This window comes from Bos indicus, chromosome 20, assembly GCF_029378745.1.
Source record: "Bos indicus isolate NIAB-ARS_2022 breed Sahiwal x Tharparkar chromosome 20, NIAB-ARS_B.indTharparkar_mat_pri_1.0, whole genome shotgun sequence".
In the NCBI taxonomy this organism is placed as follows: domain Eukaryota; kingdom Metazoa; phylum Chordata; class Mammalia; order Artiodactyla; family Bovidae; genus Bos; species Bos indicus.
The window spans coordinates 66292390-66309952 of record NC_091779.1 but is presented as its reverse complement, the minus strand read 5'-3'; the positions used below and the strand labels follow the sequence as shown (position 1 = coordinate 66309952).

The window sequence follows — 17563 nt, the reverse complement described above, 5'->3', positions numbered from 1 at the left end:
TCTGGGCCGAGCCCATACCCATAGAGGCCAGAGGAGTGAAGGGCAAAGAAGCCTCTGGGACCAAATTTAGTCCAAAGTTGGTGGAAATAAAGTGAGAAAGGGGGAGTAGGGAGGGGCTAGGATAACACAGGAGAGGAGCATATGAAGAGGACACCATGCACCAGCCAAAGGACAAAAGTCCCGTCGTTCAGGGCCCACCGGAGGTGTCTGAGTGGGAAAGGGACCACGTTGGACCTGGGGGCTGCCGTGGTTTCTCCATCGCAGTAAGCCGGATGCAGAGGAGATGGCAGGAGCCGGAGATGGCTGGGCAGTCAGGAGGAGAGGAGAGGAGGATCTGCCCCAGACAAATGTGGAGGTGGGGATGAGTATGATGAACATCGACGAGTGGAAGATGAAAGGCTGGTGGTTTTGAATTTTCTTTATTTAATTTTTCTTTGGCCATGGCTCACAGCTTGAGAAATCTTAGTGCCCTGACCAGGGATGGAACCCAAGTCCCTGCACACTGAGTCCTGACCACTGGATGGCAAGGAAGGTCCCATGAAAGGCTGCATTTTAAAGGAAACCACAAATATACCCCCACACATGTGATAGAAAGGCTCTAGTTAAAATCTGACCATGCCAAGTGTCAGGAAGGACTTGAAGCAACTCAGAGTCACACACACCTGACCGGTGGGAATAGAAACTGTCAAGACCACGTTAGAGGAAAAGCAATTTCCTTCCTTTCTTTTTTCTCTTTCTCTCTCTCCTCACCCTACCCCTTTTTTCATTTCTTCCTTTCGTTCTTATGTTGCTTTTCTATTTCCCTTCCATTTTTTCCCCCTCTTCTTTTTGGATTGTCAAATATTTAATGTTAACTAAAGACCAAACATCTCACTTTTTTTAAGATTTTTTTTAGCTTTGGCTGTGCTGAGTCTTTGTCCTGCGTGTGGGCTTTCTCTAGTTAAGGTGTGCAGGCTTCCCACTGCGGCCGCTTCTCTTCTTGGGAAGCACGAGCTCCAGAGTCCAGGCTCAGTGGCTGTGGCACATGGGCTTAGCTGCTCCTTGGCATGTGGGATCTTCCTAGACCAGGGATCAAACCCATGTGCCCTGCAGTGCAGGGTGAATTCTTAACCACTGGACCACCAGAGAAGCCCAGTCTTATGTTTTAATCACTATTTGGTAATGAACAGCAAGCCCTGTTGGCCCACCACATACCATCTATCTAAATATAAAAAAAACCTTGTAACATACCCTAGTCTCAATTCTGAGTTTGAAAGTTAAGCTGAATTTTAGGAAATGTTGATTATAAACAGTAATTGAACTTCTTAAATTTTTTCCTTGTTCTTTGTGAAGACCATTCACAGTGCAAATTTAGTAAACACACACTTGCACATTTTAGAAGTTATGTTCCTAATACTTACCTTGCCTAAAAGACTTAAAATTAGTGAAGGCTTTCCTTCATTGTCAAAGCTCAGAAGTCTTCATCCCATGGCATGCTGAATTAAAAACGTGATACTAAAGGACTTGGAAATCGTTTATCACACACTACAACCATAATACCATAAGAGACTCCAGTCCAAGTTGGCAGGCAAAACATAATTTAAATTTAAGGTCCTGTATTTAAAGAGAAAATACATTTTCAATTTGGATAAATAACAACAATTCCATTTTCAAAGGCTCGACACCACCACAGGGGACAGAATGTTCATGCAAGCACCATTATTCACAGTGTCCTGTTCTTTCTAGAGATTTGAGGCCAGTCAAGTAGTAAATAAGAATGAATATTTTTCTCTGTGAGATTCAGAAGTTGTAACTTATTTATCTCCCTCCATTAAATAGTGCTCCATTTTCTTCTAATCATTTAAAACTGGGACTGCTCAATGTGGAGCTCCTCCAAGTACAATGCAAACTGGTTTGACCAGACAGAAGCAGACATTTACCAAGAAGATAATCTTTATTAACAGCATTTAAGGTCCTATATTTAAAAAGAAAACAGCATTTAACCCTCTTTTTTTTCTTTATTAAAAAAGCTAGTCCAAAAATGATCTTATCCTGTAAAGACACATCTCTTCCAAACCACAGGAAAAGAGAGAGGAGTAATTTTCTATTTTATTTTTAACGTGTGCCCTTACAGTTCCTCACAAAATCACTCTCTGATGCACCAGAAAAGCATTTGCAGATTGTGTTATGGGGATGATGGTGTATGAGGCTGTCAGACACATATTCAACAACACCAGGAGGCTGATTGTTAACATGCTGAAATTATTCAGACATCAAATGGGTGATTGCTCATTATTTACACAGAAGGCTGATTCAGCAACCACCTCATTCAAGGTCCAGAGGGTTAACCCTTCTTCTCTACTTTCTGCAGGCCAATCTTCCTCTGATAAAATCTTATGCCTTATTAGGATAGAAATCTCTGGCATTTTCCCAAGTGTTTTCTGAAAGCACGCTATGCTAAGTCACTTCAGTTGTGTTCGACTCTGTGCGACCCCATAGACGGCAGCCCACCAGGCTCCCCCGTCCCTGGGATTCTCCAGGCAAGAACACTGGAGTGGGCTGCCATTTCCTTCTCCAATGCATGAAAGTGAAAAGTGAAAGTGAAGTCGATCAGTCGTGTCCGACTCTTGGCGACCCCATGGATTGCAGCCTAACAGGCTCCTCCGTCCATAGGATTTTCCAAGCAAGAGTACTGGAGTGGGGTGCCATTGCCTTCTCCGGAAAGCATGCTAACAGCCCATAAACAGAGACGGCAACCTCAAGTGTTCCATCCACCTCAGGCTGATCAATGCCCTGGGAGCTGGGTGCCAAGGGTTACGTGTGCACACAGCATGGCCTTCCTGGCTTACATTATATCCACTCCACCTCCCAACAGCACTGCCCCAGGGGCTCATCCATCAAGATCCACCTGAAGACCTGGTAGGGAACCTGGGACGGAGTCAGGGCTCAAAACACACTTGTTAGATGAACAAAACAACTCCCACATTGCTTGTCACTCAACATGAAAGCCAAGGTAGAAAAGCTCCATGCTGAAGAGAAAGCCTGGACGGGATGACATGGACCAAAGGACCGGAAACTCGTGTCCTGCAGGGGGTTTGTGGCTTTCACACGGACAACCTGGACCCTGTGCCTTTCGCCGCCTCTGGCTGGAGGTCACTCAAGTTTATTGCCAAACACAGCTGGCCTGAGTATTTTCAGACCTGTAACAGTCTTGGAAGCCTGCACTCTCGGAAGCAAATGAGGGCGTGCACACGGCAACCTGTGGGGTGTCCCCTGGGGTCCTTCTTTGACAGAAGCAACTTTCAGAAGCTGCAACACCTCCCTGGGCCAGCTCGGGGCTCACATGTTTGCCTCTTTGGTCTGTTACTTGACCTTATTCTCAAAGTGCTAGCTCAGCCCCAACTAGCGTCACTAACGAGATTAGGGGTGTGTGGGGGCTATGAAGCCAAGATTGCCAAAGAAGTCTAGAGCCCCAGTGTGATTCAGGAGTCCCTGGGTCCTTGAGCCTTCTGCAACACCCCTGGGAAGGCTCCACTGTCTTCGTTTTTCCAACTGAACGTGAGTTCCCCACCCCCACTGGGACCAGCTCTAAGCTGAGGTTCGGTGTGGGACCCCGGTGCCATCCACCCAGCCCCGGCAGGAGGCTGGCCCTGGGACTGCAATCTCCCTTCTGGCAGCCTCTTTCTCTGAAGAGGGCAGCCCTCCCTCCTGGTTCGGGACCCTGGGGGACCCAGGTGCCCAGCCCTGGCTCCTGTGAGCTGCCCGCTCGCCCACACCTGGGTGCCCTCTGACAAAATCACTCTGCTGCAGCCGCCGCAGGGCCAGGACAGGGGCCCAGGCCCGTTCCCACTGCACTCTCCTGCTCATCCACTCCTGCCCCCGGGGGCAGGTCTGCAGGTCTCTTCCTTCCTCCCTTCCCCATGCCCAGGGTTGGAAGGGACCAGGCTTCGCATGCTGCCCTTGCTTGCTTTCATTCTGCCCTCCAGCCTTATGGCTAAGTCCTGCTGTTGCGCAAGCTACAGCCCACAACTCAGGACTGGTTTCTCTTGAAGGGGCTGAAGTCAGGTGGTATTCTAGAAACTGTCATCTTTCATGATTGCCAGCTGCCTTCTTTGTTTTAACCCCAAGTGACTGTCCCTTAGCCCCAACAGAGGATCCTGTTCTTTTACTGATTCGGAGTCCTTCCAGCACCCACCCGGCCAGGGTGCAATGCCAGGCTTCTCCTGGCTTGACCTGGCAGCAGCTGGCACTCTCCCTGACAGGGACTTCTCTCTCTACCTTTCGCCTGCTTTGCATCCAAACCACCCCTCTTCCAGTTTCCTCTGTCCCGTGACTGCACAGCCTTAGTCATCAGCTATCTGCTCAGTTCTTTGTGAGGAAAAACCATCCAGTGGCTATCTTGGCTAAATCTGAAATCTAGCAAGACAGAGGGCTTACTATACTGTGCCCACCTCAAAGAATGCTTCTCCAGGGCCGGGTTTCCTCTCTTCTCAGATTCCTCCTGTGACTTTCATCTCTGCTAGATTCAGGGGAGAATGTCTTCCCCAGGGTCCAAGGCACAGCAATTTGAATCACTCTGCCCGCTAATTCCATCCCTAGAAACATGTCTTATGGGTGGGACCCTCTTGGCATTACACCTCTGAGAGAAGAGAAATGCCAAAGGCAATGGATACCCAACAGGTCAACCCGGTAGGGAAGCCCTCTCCAGTCAGCCTCCACACCTTCCCCGGTAAGCCCACAGTCAGGGACAGTGCCTACGGATCAAGCCCACTTCCCACACACACTTACAACTCATACTCTGTGATTGGCAGTTACTATGCCTTGCTGGTGGCTGAGACAGTAAAGCATCTGTCCACAATGAGAGAGACCTGGGTTTGATCCCTGGGTTGTTGGGAAGGCTCCCTGGAGAAGGAAATGGCAACCCACTCCAGTACTCTTGCCTTGAAAATCCCATGGACGGAGAAGCTTGGTGCAGGCTACTATCCATGGGGTCTCAAAGAGCCGGAAACGACTGAGCAACTTCACTTTCACTTTCATGGGGAGTTGGAGAAAAGACTTTCAGCTCAAAAAAAAAAATTCCTTTGAGTCAAGCTTCCACAAAATCTAGAGCCGAATCCATAGTTTTTGTGTCAATAGCATAATTAGCATAACTTTGTGATACAGTTAAAACTCAAGAAGTGTGGTGCCTCTAACCTTGTTCTTTCTCAAGATTTCTTTGGCTGTTTGGGGTGCCGTGCAAATTTTAAGATCGTTTGCCCAATTTCTGTGAAAATGCCATTGGAGTTTTTACAGGGATTGCATTTATTTGTAGATTGCTTTTGGTAGTATGGACATTTTAATACTGATTTTTCCAATCTATGAGCATAAAATATCTTTCCATTGTGTCTTCTTCAATTTCTTTCACTAATGTCTTGAAGTTTTCAATATACAAGTCTTTCATTTCCTTGGTTAAGCTTATTCCTAGGTTTTCTATTCTTTTTGATACAGTTGTTAAATGGGATTAATTTATCTTTCTGATAGCCTGTTATTAGTGTACAGAAACACAACACACTTTCTTTTTTTTTCTTTTTTTAAATTTAAATTGATTTATTTTAATTAGAGGCTAATTACTTTACAATATTGTATTGGTTTTCCCATACATCAATATGAATCCGCCACGGGTGTACACGTGTTCCCAATCCTGAACCCCCCTCCCACCCCCCTCCGCATACCATCCCTCTGGGTCATCCCAGTGCACCAGCCCCAAGCTTCCTGTATCCTGCATCAAACCTGGACTGGTGATTCATTTCTTATATGATATTATACATGTTTCAATGCCATTCTCCCAAATCATCTCACCCCTCCCTCTCCCACAGAGTCCAAAAGACTGTTCTATACATCTATGTCTCTTTTGCTGTCTCGCATACAGGGTTATCGTTACCATCTTTCTAAATTCTATATATATGCGTTAGTATACTGTATTGGTGTAAAAATATGGAACGCTTCATGAATTTGTGTGTCATCCTTGCTCAGGGGCCATGCTAATCTTCTCTGTATCGTTCCAGTTTTAGTATGTGTGCTGCCAAAGCAAGCACCACAACAGACTTTCATGTGTTGATTTTATATCCTGCAGTGTTACTGAATTTGTTTATTAATTCTAATAGTTTTTTGATGGAGTCTTAGGGTTGTCCTATATTTAATGTTATGTCATCTGCAAATAATGACAGTTTTACTTCTTCCTTTCCCAACTTGATTCCTTTGATTTCTTTTCCTTGCCTAATTGCTCGGTCTAGGACTTCCAATAACAGGTTGAATAAAAATGGTGAGAGTGAGCATTCTTATCTTGTACCTGATTTTGGAAGAGAAGGTTTTCACCACTGAGTATGTTCCTGTAGGCTTGTCATCTATGGCTTTTTCATGTTGAGGTATATTCCCTCTATACTTGCTCTGTTGAGAGTTTTTATCACAAACGGATGTTTAATTTCATCAAATGCTTTCTCTGCATCTACTGAGCTGATTTTTTAAAATGTAAATTTATTTATTTTAATTGGAGGTTAATTACAATATTGTATGAGTCCACCACAGGTATACATGTGGCGTATATTTTTATCCTTCATTTTGTTTAATGTGGTATATCAGATTGACAGACTCGAGGATACTGAATCATCTTTGCACCCCTGGAATAACCCTCCCTTGTTCATGGTGTATGATACTTTTAATGCATTGGTGAATTTGGTTTGCTAATATTTTTTGAGAATTTTTCCTGTCTATATTCATCAGTGATATTGGCCTGTAATTTTCTTTTTTTCTGTGGCACCCTTGCCTGGTTTTGGTGTTAGAGTAATGTTGGCCCCATAAATGAGTTCCAAAGAGCACCTCCCTCTTCTATTTTTTGGAAGAGTTTAAGAAGGATTGGTATTAATTCTTCCTTGAATATTTGGTAGAATTCATCAGTGAAGCTGTCTAGTCCTAGATGTTGTTTCTTGGGAAGCTTTTGGCTTCTGATTCAATTTCTTTACTAGTCATTAGGGCACATAAGACTGTAACACTCACCTTGTGAGATGCTCCCCCGATGGCTTTGAAGAAGCCAGTTGCCATGGTGGAATCTGCCCTATGGAAAGGCCCACATGACGGGAGCTGAAAATGGCCTCTAGCTGACTCACAGCAGGAAGCAGAAGCCCACAGTCCTACAACCACAGGAACTGGAAGCTGCCAGCCAGCACGCCAGTTTGGAAGAAGAGCCTTGAAAGCAGAGTCTCTGATGGGACTCCAGCCCAGTGGACACCTTGATTGCAGCTGATGAGACCCTGCCCAGAGGACCCTGCTAAGCTGTGCCCAGAGTCCCAACCCTCAGAAACTCTAAGGTCATAAATGTGTGTTGTTTTGTACCTTAAATTTTGTGGTATCATTGTTATGCAGCAATAGATAACTGATAGCAATTATACAGAGTAGGATGGTTTGCCTTTTTTGTTGTTTTTTTTTGAAAACTGCAGTTGACTGCAGACAAAGAACTTGTCAAAACAGCTAAGACAAATATGTATGTGTCAAGACATCTTCTTAACCTCAGAAAGAACCAGCAAATTTTATAAGACTACCTTTGTCTCAAGAGGCAGGTCAGGCGATCTGGTATTCCCATCTCTTTCAGAATTTTCCACAGTTTATTGTAATCCACACAGTCAAAGGCTTTGGCATAGTCAATAAAGCAGAAATAGATATTTTTCTGGAACTCTCTTGCTTTTTCGATGATCCAGCAGATGTTGGCAATTTGGTCTCTGGTTCCCCTGCCTTTTCTAAAACCAGCTTGAACATCTGGAAGTTCACGGTTACGTATTGCTGAAGCCTGGCTTGAAGAAACTTGAGCATTACTTTACTAGTGTGTGAAATGAGTGCAACTGTGTGGTAGTTTGAGCATTCTTTGGCATTGCCTTTCTTTGGGATTGGAATGAAAACTGACCTTTTCCAGTCCTGTCGCCACTAAAGCAGAGACATTACTTTGCCAACAAAGGTTCAACTAGTCAAGGCTATGGTTTTTCCAGTGGTCATGGATGGATGTGAGAGTTGGACTGTGAAGAAGGCTGAGCGCCGAAGAATTGATGCTTTTGAACTGTGGTGTTGGAGAAGACTCTTGAGAGTCCCTTGGACTGCAAGGAGATCCAACCAGTCCATTCTGAAGGAGATCAGCCCTGGGATTTCTTTGGAAGGAATGATGCTAAAGCTGAAACTCCAGTACTTTGGCCACCTCATGTGAAGAGTTGACTCATTGGAAAAGACTCTGATGCGGGGAGGGACTGGGGGCAAGAGGAGAAGGGGACGACAGAGGATGAGATGGCTGGATGGCATCACTGACTCGATGGACTTGAGTCTGAGTGAACTCTGGGAGTTGGTGATGGACAGGGAGGCCTGGTGTGCTGCGATTCATGGGGTCACAAAGAGTTGGACACGATTGAACAACTGAACTGAACTGAACCTTTTGTCTGTTCTAACTCCAGGGCTAACACCACAATGTCCTGGCCACATTGACACCACAATGACATTGGCCACAATGTCCTTGATGCTTTAAGTCATTTCAAAACATAATTTGTCAGAAGAAAGTACATGGAAATGGCAAGTCAGTAAAATAGTTTTTTTCTGAACTTCTAGGACCTTGGTCACAGAATGATGGAATGTAATCATTAATAATACTATCAATCAACTAAGAGCCAGTTTAAAAACTGTTGAAAGCAGGCCATTTTCCCAGGTTTTTAAAGATGAGATTCTCTACTCTTCCCTGAAGAAAATGGGACTGGGAAGTCATATTTATATTGCCACTGACTAATGGAATTCAGAGGAAATATTTCAGAATGTTCACCTTCATTTATAAAAGCTTCATCTCAGTGGCCCGGACGGTAGAGGATCTGCCTGCAATGCAGGAGACCCAGGTTTGATCCCTGGATCGGGAAGATACCCTAGAGAAGGGAATGGCAATCCACTCCACTATTCTCACCTGGAGAATTCCTTGGACAGGGGAGCCTGGTGGGCTACAGTCCATGGAGTCTCAAAGAGTCAGACATGACTGTGTGACTGACATCCTATTCTCATCTTTGTCAAATGCAAAACAAATGAAATATTAGGCAGCAACTTCTTCAATTCCTAGATCTCCTAAGGCAGTCAGTTTTTACCTAAAATGAAGATATGTCTAATGAAACAGTGTAAAAGTCCCTCAGCATTTAGTGGCCTGTCTAGACATCTGTTGGCAAGTGGACAGGTGTCTGTCTATAGGGAAGAGCATGAAAGGTTGAACACTATTCACCTGAATTCAGGAAGGATGAAGGAGCTCTCTATCCCACCAGAAATGAAACGGGATGAATTCAACAGGCCTGGAGCATGGAGAGCTGATGGGACGTGGAGGTTGTCCGGGGGGCGGTCCTAGCATTAGGCTGAGGATTCGGTGTTCGCATCACCCATGCGCTAAGTCCCGTGGTGACCACTGCTTCTGTTCCAGATGGGAAAGGGGAGGTGGGAACTCCTGAAGATTCTCTACATGCAGTCCTCCTGGTCAAAGAGACCCACCCTTTGCCAGAGTACCTCCCTCACTTTGCATTTCCTCTGGGAAGATGCTGCAAACCCAGCTGCTTTATAGATCCCATTGGAAGAATAGATTTTTTTTTAGTATCTATGAATTAGCTGGTTGAGGAAGAATGAATGAGATGGTCAAAACTCTGTCTTTTGGAGGGAATAGTTGCAAAAGTTTTATGTAATACCCAGAACTGAAAGTGAAAGTGTTCGTTAGTTGCTCCATCGTGTCTGACTCTTTTCAACCCCATGGACTGTAGCCCATCAGGCTCCTCTGTCCATGGGATTCTCCAGACAAGAATACTAGAGTGGGTAGCCATTCCCTTCTCCAGGGGATCTTCCTGGCCCAGGGATTGAACCTGAAGGGTCCTTGGGCTAAAGACAAAGTCCAAGGATGTTAAGGACATCTCACTTGCCATCTTGTTTCACAGAGTAATGCTCATCAGAGCTCGGCTGGGATGAGGCTGAGGAGGAAGGAAGCTCACAGACAAGTTCCCCAAACTTGGATGCATTTGGGAAGAGTCTCACCCAGATTCCTAGAAATATTGACTTAGACATTGCAGAGAACTGATGGTTCATTATTCGCCAAAGCTTCAGGAGGGAAAAAACAAGCTGTGAAGAGAGAGGGTCATCTAGGAACCATGGTGCCCACACATTGGCCATTGCTAGGAACTGTTGAGGATCTTGGACAGCCAGTCACTGGGCGCTGTCATATGGTCCCACGGGAGAATTCCTTCTTCAGGGTGACATGCCTCACAGCAGGCAGCTCGAATCATCAGTGTCAAACTAGAGATAGAAGGAACTCAAGAGTCATGGTCAAGCTGGAGGTTGAAACTCCTAGCGGGTGAATTCCTGTTTTAGCTGTTTGCTGTCCCTGCTGCTGCCTGTGTGTTAATCCCATCTCCCCAGCAAGGTGCGGAGGGAGCCACTGCCCTTCGCTCTTCCCATCTCTCACCGTGGTTGACAGGTTGTCCTTCGGAGATAATATCAAGGACTCAATAAATATTGGCTTGTAGAGAACCTGCTGGAGCAAGCACAGAAACTAAATTAAATTCTTCAGTTTGACAGAATTAAAAACAAGCCAGAGACTTCCCTGGTGGTCCAGTGGCTAAGACTCTGCACTCCTAATGCAGGCGGCCTAGGTTCAATCCCTTGTCAAGGAGCCACATGCGGCAGGTAAGACCCAGCACAGCAAGATAAATAAATATATATTTTTTAAAAAAACAGTCAATTCTCTCAATGAGATGATGAGTGCTTTTCTCTAGAAGAAAAAAAAACCTGACTTGCCTGACCTAAAAATATACATATGAGAAGCCATATTGTAGGAAGATCTCAAATTAATTAATGTCTAGCTCTTTGGAGAGTTTTCAACAGTCTGGATTGGTTGCTTCCCACAATTGCAAAGCAGCAAGATTTGTCTGAAAGGCTCCACGTGGCTGAGAAAACTCCACTGCCAACTGGGATCCCATGGAGGCCCTCGATTACTCCCTACTGATCTAACACTGATAGTGCTGTCTATCTTGAAAGCACCTAAAACAGAAAATGTTCCTTGGCATGAGTATCATTCCCCATCACTTTTCAAAGATGTGTTAAGGGAATATTTGGCCCAAACAGTCTATAAAAAAAATATTTCTCCCATAATGCCAAGCTAAATATTTCTGCTTTGAATAAGAAATATCTCCCTTAGGCCCATAGGAAAAAGTGAGGGACAAGCTTATGAAAAAATGCTCGATAACGTATGTCATTCAGGTCAGAGTGCAAATTAAACAATGACATACCGCTGCACATCCATTCAGATGCCCGGAATCCAACACTAACAATACTAAACGCTGGAGAGGATGTAGCACAAAAAAAGCTCTCATTCATTGCTTGTGGGAATGCAAAATGACACAGCTGCTTCTTTGGAGGACAGCTTGGTGGTTGCTTACAAAACTGAATGTACTCTTACCAAACCAGCGAATGTTTTTAGTCCTAGATGTTTGCTAACCTACATACCAGCCAGCAATTACACTCCTAGGTGTTTGCTAACCTAGCTGAAATGAACTGAAAATTTTTGTCCAGTTCTTCTGCCTTGGCTATTCTGCTGTTGATTCCCTCTACATTTGCAATTTACACAGCAAAGGAAATCATAAACAAGATGAAAAGACAACCCTCAGGATAGGAAGAAATATTTGCAAACAAAACGACTGAGAAGGGATTAATAGCCAGAATAAAGAAACAGCTTGTGTAGTTCAAAATTAAAAAACAAACAACCCCCCCAAAATTGGCAGAAGACCTGAATAAACATTTCTCCAAAGAAGACACACACTGCTCGCTTCGGCAGCACATATACTAAAACTGGGACGATACAGAGAAGATCCGCGTGGCCCCTGTGCAAGGATGACACACAAATTTGTGAAGCGTTCCATATTTTGTATTACTCAGCCATTAAAAAGAATACATTTGAATCAGTTCTAATGAGGTGGATGAAACTGGAGCCGATTATACAGAGTGAAGTAAGCCAGAAAGAAAAACACCAATACAGTATACTAACACATATGTATGGAATTTAGAAAGATGGTAACGATAACCCTGTATGTGAGACAGCAAAAGAGACACAGATGCATAGAACAGTCTTTTGGACTCTGTGGGAAAGGGAGGGGGGATGATTTGGGAGAATGGCATTGAAACATGTATAATATCATATAAGAAACGAACCACCAATCCAGGTTCGATGCAGGATACAGGAAGCTTGGGGCTGGTGCACTGGGATGACCCAGAGGGATGGTATGGGGAGGGAAGTGGGAGGGGGGTTCAGGATTGGGAACACGTGTACACCTGTGGCAGATTCATGTTGATGTATGGCAAAACCAATACAATATTGTAAAGTAATTAACCCCTAATTAAAATAAATAAATTTAAATTTAAAAAAAAACAAAGAAGACATACAGATGGCCAACAAACACATGAAAAACTGCTCAGTATCCTAATTATTACAGAAATGCAAATCAAAAGTATGATGAGGTATTATCTAACACTAGTCACAATGGCCATCATCAAAAAACCTACAAACAATACATGTTGAAAAGGATGTGAAGAAAAGAGAATCCTACTGCACTATTGGTAGGAATGTAAATTGATTTCACCACTATTGAGAACAGTATGAAGGTTCCTTTAAAAACTGAAAATAGAACTACCATAGACCCAGCAATCTTATTCCTGGGCATATACTCAGGGAAACCCATAATTCAAAAAGATGCATGCACTCCAATGTCCATTGCAGCACTATTTATAATAGCCAGGACATAGAAGCAACCTAAAGGCCCATCAACAGAGGAGTGGATAAAGAAAATGCAGTGTGTCTATACAATGGAATACGCAGACAAAAAGAGGGCTGATATTTTGCCATTTGTACAGAAATGAATGGACCTAGTGACGACCATAAGACTGAAGTAAGTCAGAAAGAGAAAAACAAACACTGTATAATATCACTTATATGTGGGATCTAGAAGAATGATTCAGTTCAGTTCAGTTCAGTTCAGTTGCTCAGTCGTGTCCGACTCTTTGCAACCCCATGAATCGAACCACGCCAGGCCTCCCTGTCCATCACCAACTCCCGGAGTTCACTCAGACTCACGTCCATCAAGTCAGTGATGCCATCCAGCCATCTCATCCTCTGTCGTCCCCTTCTCCTCCTGCTCCCAATGCCTCCCAGCATCAGGGTCTTTTCCAATGAGTCAACTCTTCACATGAGGTGGCCAAAGTACTGGAGTTTCAGCTTCAGCATCATTCCTTCCAAAGAAATCCCAGGGCTGATCTCCTTCAGAATGGACTGGTTGGATCTCCTTGCAGTCCAAGGGACTCTCAAGAGTCTTCGCCAACACCACAGTTCAAAAGCATCAATTCTTCAGTGCTCAGCTTTCTTCACAGTCCAACTCTCACATCCATCCATGACCACTGGAAAAACCATAGCCTTGACTAGACAGACCTTTGCTGGCAAAGTAATGTCTCTGCTTTTCAATATGCTATCTAGGTTGGTCATAACTTTCCTTCCAAGGAGTAAGCGTCTTTTAATTTCATGGCTGCAGTCACCATCTGCAGTGATTTTGGAGCCCCCCAAAATAAAGTCTGACACTGTTTCCACTGTTTCCCCATCTATTTGCCATGCAGTGATGGGACCAGATGCCATGATCTTCGTTTTCTGAATGTTGAATTTTAAGCCAACTTTTTCACTCTCCTCTTTCACCTTCATTAAGAGGCTTTTTAGTTCCTCTTCACTTTCTGCCATAAGGATGGTGTCATCTGCGTATCTGAGGTTATTGATATTTCTCCTGGAAATCTTGATTCCAGCTTGTGCTTCTTCCAGCCCAGCGTTTCTCATGATGTACTCTGCGTATAAGTTAAATAAGCAGGGTGACAATATACAGCCTTGACGTACTCCTTTTCCTATTTGGAACCAGTCTGTTGTTCCATGTCAAAGCAGAAATAGAGACACAGATGTAGAGAACAAATGTATGGTTACCAAGGTGGGGGGGATGAATTAAGAGATTGGGATTGACATATATATGCTGCTGCTGCTGCTGCTAAGTCGCTTCAGTCATGTCCAACTCTGTGTGGCCCCATAGATGGCAGCCCACCAGGCTCCACTGTCCCTGGGATTCTCCAGGCAAGAACACTGGAGTGGGTTGCCATTTCCTTTTCCAATGCATGAAAGGGAAAAGGAAAAGTGAAGTAGTCAGGACCTCATGGACTGCAGCCCACCAGGCTCCTCCATCCATGGGATTTTCCAGGCAAGAGTACTGGAGTGGGGTGCCATTGCCTTCTCCAGATATATATATACTGCTGCTGCTGCTGCTAAGTCACTTCAGTCATGTCCGACTCTTAGCGATCCCATGGACTATAGCCTACCAGGCTCTCCACCCATGGGATTTTCCAGGCAAGAGTACTGGAGTAGGGTGCCATTGCCTTCTCCGATATATATCCTAGTGTGTACAAAATAGATAGCTAAAGAAAACTTACTGTATAGTGTTGGGGTCCTTTAATGGACCAGAACCTGGTGGTCTGGAGTCGACGATAAGAAAGTTAAAGAAAGAAAGAGGCTAATATTCCCTGAGTTACACAGAAAACCAATAAAGCCCTTGGACAGAGCTTGTACCACTCACATAGGCACAGGGCACCCTCTCAAGAAGTCTTGAGAGGTCTTGGAAGCCCGGGCAGGAAAATGAGCTTGGCAGGCCTCCGCGCTCCATGGACTCAGCCAGAAAGAGAGATAGAGAAAGAGAGAAAGAAGGGCACGGGGACCCAAGTCTCTGGTGGCACAAGGGTGCCTTATTGAATTCTGTGTGAGTAATATATACCATATTACAAGGTAGCTTCTTCAGATAAAGATCAAAAGACCAGACTTTACAAGTTACCAAGGAAACAAGGAGCCAGAGAGCCCATAAAGCCAAAAGGCAATCCATATCAAAAGAGGGTTGGAAATAATCCCTTTCACCATATGGAAAAGCTAATGAAGGAAATCCTACGCAAGAATCCCATCTCTTTGATCTCAGTCCTGGGAGTGGCTTGCCACTCTGCTCACTCCTCTCAGGAACTGATAAGGAACAGAAGGCTCAAGAGAGATAGGAAACAGCACACAGGAATCTCACTGTTAAACATTCCCTGACAATTCCCCCTATTTTATTATAGTTGTAAAAAAGGTCTTGACCATTTGACTTTGTTTAGTTGTAACAATTTTTGCAGAAAGGCAACAGTAAACAACAAATATAATTGCCAAGACAATTGCCAGAGTTACAGTTCCAGACCCGATGCTGTGGGTGATGCTTTGAAACCAAGCTCAGGGGTCTAGCCCAGATAATTGATCAGCTAGTTGTTCAGCTAAAATTTCCAGATGGGGGGTGAGGGCAGACTTTTAGAGAAGGTTTCAAAGATTTCTTTTTGCAATAATTGTACATTCAGAGAGGCATTATCATGCATATTTTGTAAATGAAATCTGATTTCCTCCCAGTTATAGGCACTATGACTGAATTGAACAAGAGTAACACAAAATTGAGAATTCCAATCACATTTTAGTATCACTTGTTTTTGTACATCTATTAGTTGATCTCCAACCCATTTGATGGCTGTTTTTAGTGCCTGTATTTCATTTTGAATGTCCTCATCTATCCGAGCCTGAGTGGCCCACATAGTATGAGCATCTTTAGTCCAATTTTGGATAAAATTATGTGTTGAATTGAGGTTTGTAAAGCAACGCCAGTGCCGGGCAGCAGTAGTGTAAATGGCTATTAATCCCAAAATGCCAAGAATCAGGCGTCCAATGAGTCATTTAGAGCATCGGAGTAATTTAGTAAGTAACTGGGAAGCAAGCCCGGCCATGGGACCTTCTTCCCAGGGCCATTGGAGATTTACTGATAACCACAAATTATATTGAGATCGAAGAATCAAAAGGGATTCATTTCTTAAGGAAATATGAGTTAATACAGGTATATAATTTGCAATTTATACAAGTTACAGAATATAAAGTCTTATTGAATTATAAGTTTCCTATGGGTAAAACAAAAGGAAGGGGAATACAGGCTTGTATGAAATATGATTGATTATAGCAAAAGCAATAAGTACTATGACTATGACTGGTTCCTGAGAAATGTCTGGTCTAAGTTCCAAGTTCTTCGGTGCTCGCAGCAAGTTTCCCCATGTCCCATTGTTCATGCCCAATTTGTTTATTGAGGACGATCCGAGGACGAGGGGGTGCCATTCCACCGTCAAGCCAGCCAAGAAGTCCTTTGTCATGGTAATGTTCCATCGTAGTGTTAGTAACTTTCCAAGCCACTTGAGTAGCATAATCACACACGATGCTATTAATATCATCTGAGCAATTAGACAACCACATACCATGGGGTCCCCAATTGACAATGGTGTGGCTCAGTCAGTTCAGTCACTGAGTAGTGTCCGACTCTTTGCGACCCCATGAATCGCAGCACTCCAGGCCTCCCTGTCCATCACCAACTCCCGGAGTTCACTCAGACTCACGTCCATCAAGTCAGTGATGCCATCCAGCCATCTCATCCTCTGTCGTCCCCTTTTCCTCCTGCTCCCAATCCCTCCCAGCATCAGGGTCTTTTCCAATGAGTCAGCTCTTCATATGAGGTGGCCAGTTTCAGCTTTAGCATCATTCCTTCCAAAGAAATCCCAGGGCTGATCTCCTTCAGAATGGACTGGTTGGATCTCCTTGCAGTCCAAGGGACTCTCAAGAGTCTTCTCCAACACCACAGTTCAAAAGCATCAATTCTTCGGTGCTCAGTCTTCTTCACAGTCCAACTCTCACATCCATACATGACTTGATTAGTAAGGGTTTTTATTTGTCCCCAAGAGGGGAGATCATAAGGTTGATGTCACTGAGGGCGGTTCGGAGATCTTTAGAGCCGACGTGACCTATATTGGAACTTCTTCCTCCTGGGTTTTTTGTTGTTTCATCTGCATTTTGAATGCTGGAGGCCCCCTTGGGTTGAATCTTCTGAAGAGGAAGCCATGTGAGTTGGTTGGATCCATCTGGGGAAATACACGCATACCCTTTTCCCTGTAAGATTAATTTCCCAGATTTCCATTGTTTATTGAACCCGTCTTGATCCCAAATGGGCAGAGGAAGAGAAGTGTCCTTCCTCCTCGAAATGTTTTTCTGATCTTGTCAAGATATGTCCTTGTGGTAAGTTTAAAAATTTTAAAACAAATAAAGCTGTATTAACAATAGTTATAGGTTTAGAGAATATCTTATGTAGGAATCTAGTAGAGTCTGCTTTAGAAAGGGAAGATAGCAATGTTCCAGTGTATTCCCCCCTTTTAACCTTTTTTATTTGCAATTTTAGTGTGTGATGTGCTCATTCGATTATGCCTTGTGCCTGTGGATTATAAGGAATACCTGTGATGTGTTTAATAGGAAATGATTGTAAAAATTGTCTAGAAATATAGTCAGGGCCATTGTCTGTTTTAGCAGAGCTAGGCGTTCCCATTATGGCCAAACAAGCTAATAGGTGAGTTACAACGTGTTGTGTAGCTTCACCGCAAAGAGGTGTGGCCC

The 17563-nt window shown here is 44.1% G+C and overlaps 2 non-coding genes across 2 annotated transcripts; one reads left to right on the top strand and one right to left on the bottom strand.

Moving 5' to 3' along the window:
* Positions 1-5946: 5946 nt before the first annotated feature.
* Positions 5947-6053, bottom strand: LOC139178085 (U6 spliceosomal RNA). The gene has a single exon (XR_011562508.1). It is a non-coding gene; the product is annotated as a U6 spliceosomal RNA (small nuclear RNA).
* A 5764-nt stretch (positions 6054-11817) lies between these two features.
* Positions 11818-11924, top strand: LOC139178093 (U6 spliceosomal RNA). The gene has a single exon (XR_011562517.1). It is a non-coding gene; the product is annotated as a U6 spliceosomal RNA (small nuclear RNA).
* Positions 11925-17563: the final 5639 nt, after the last annotated feature.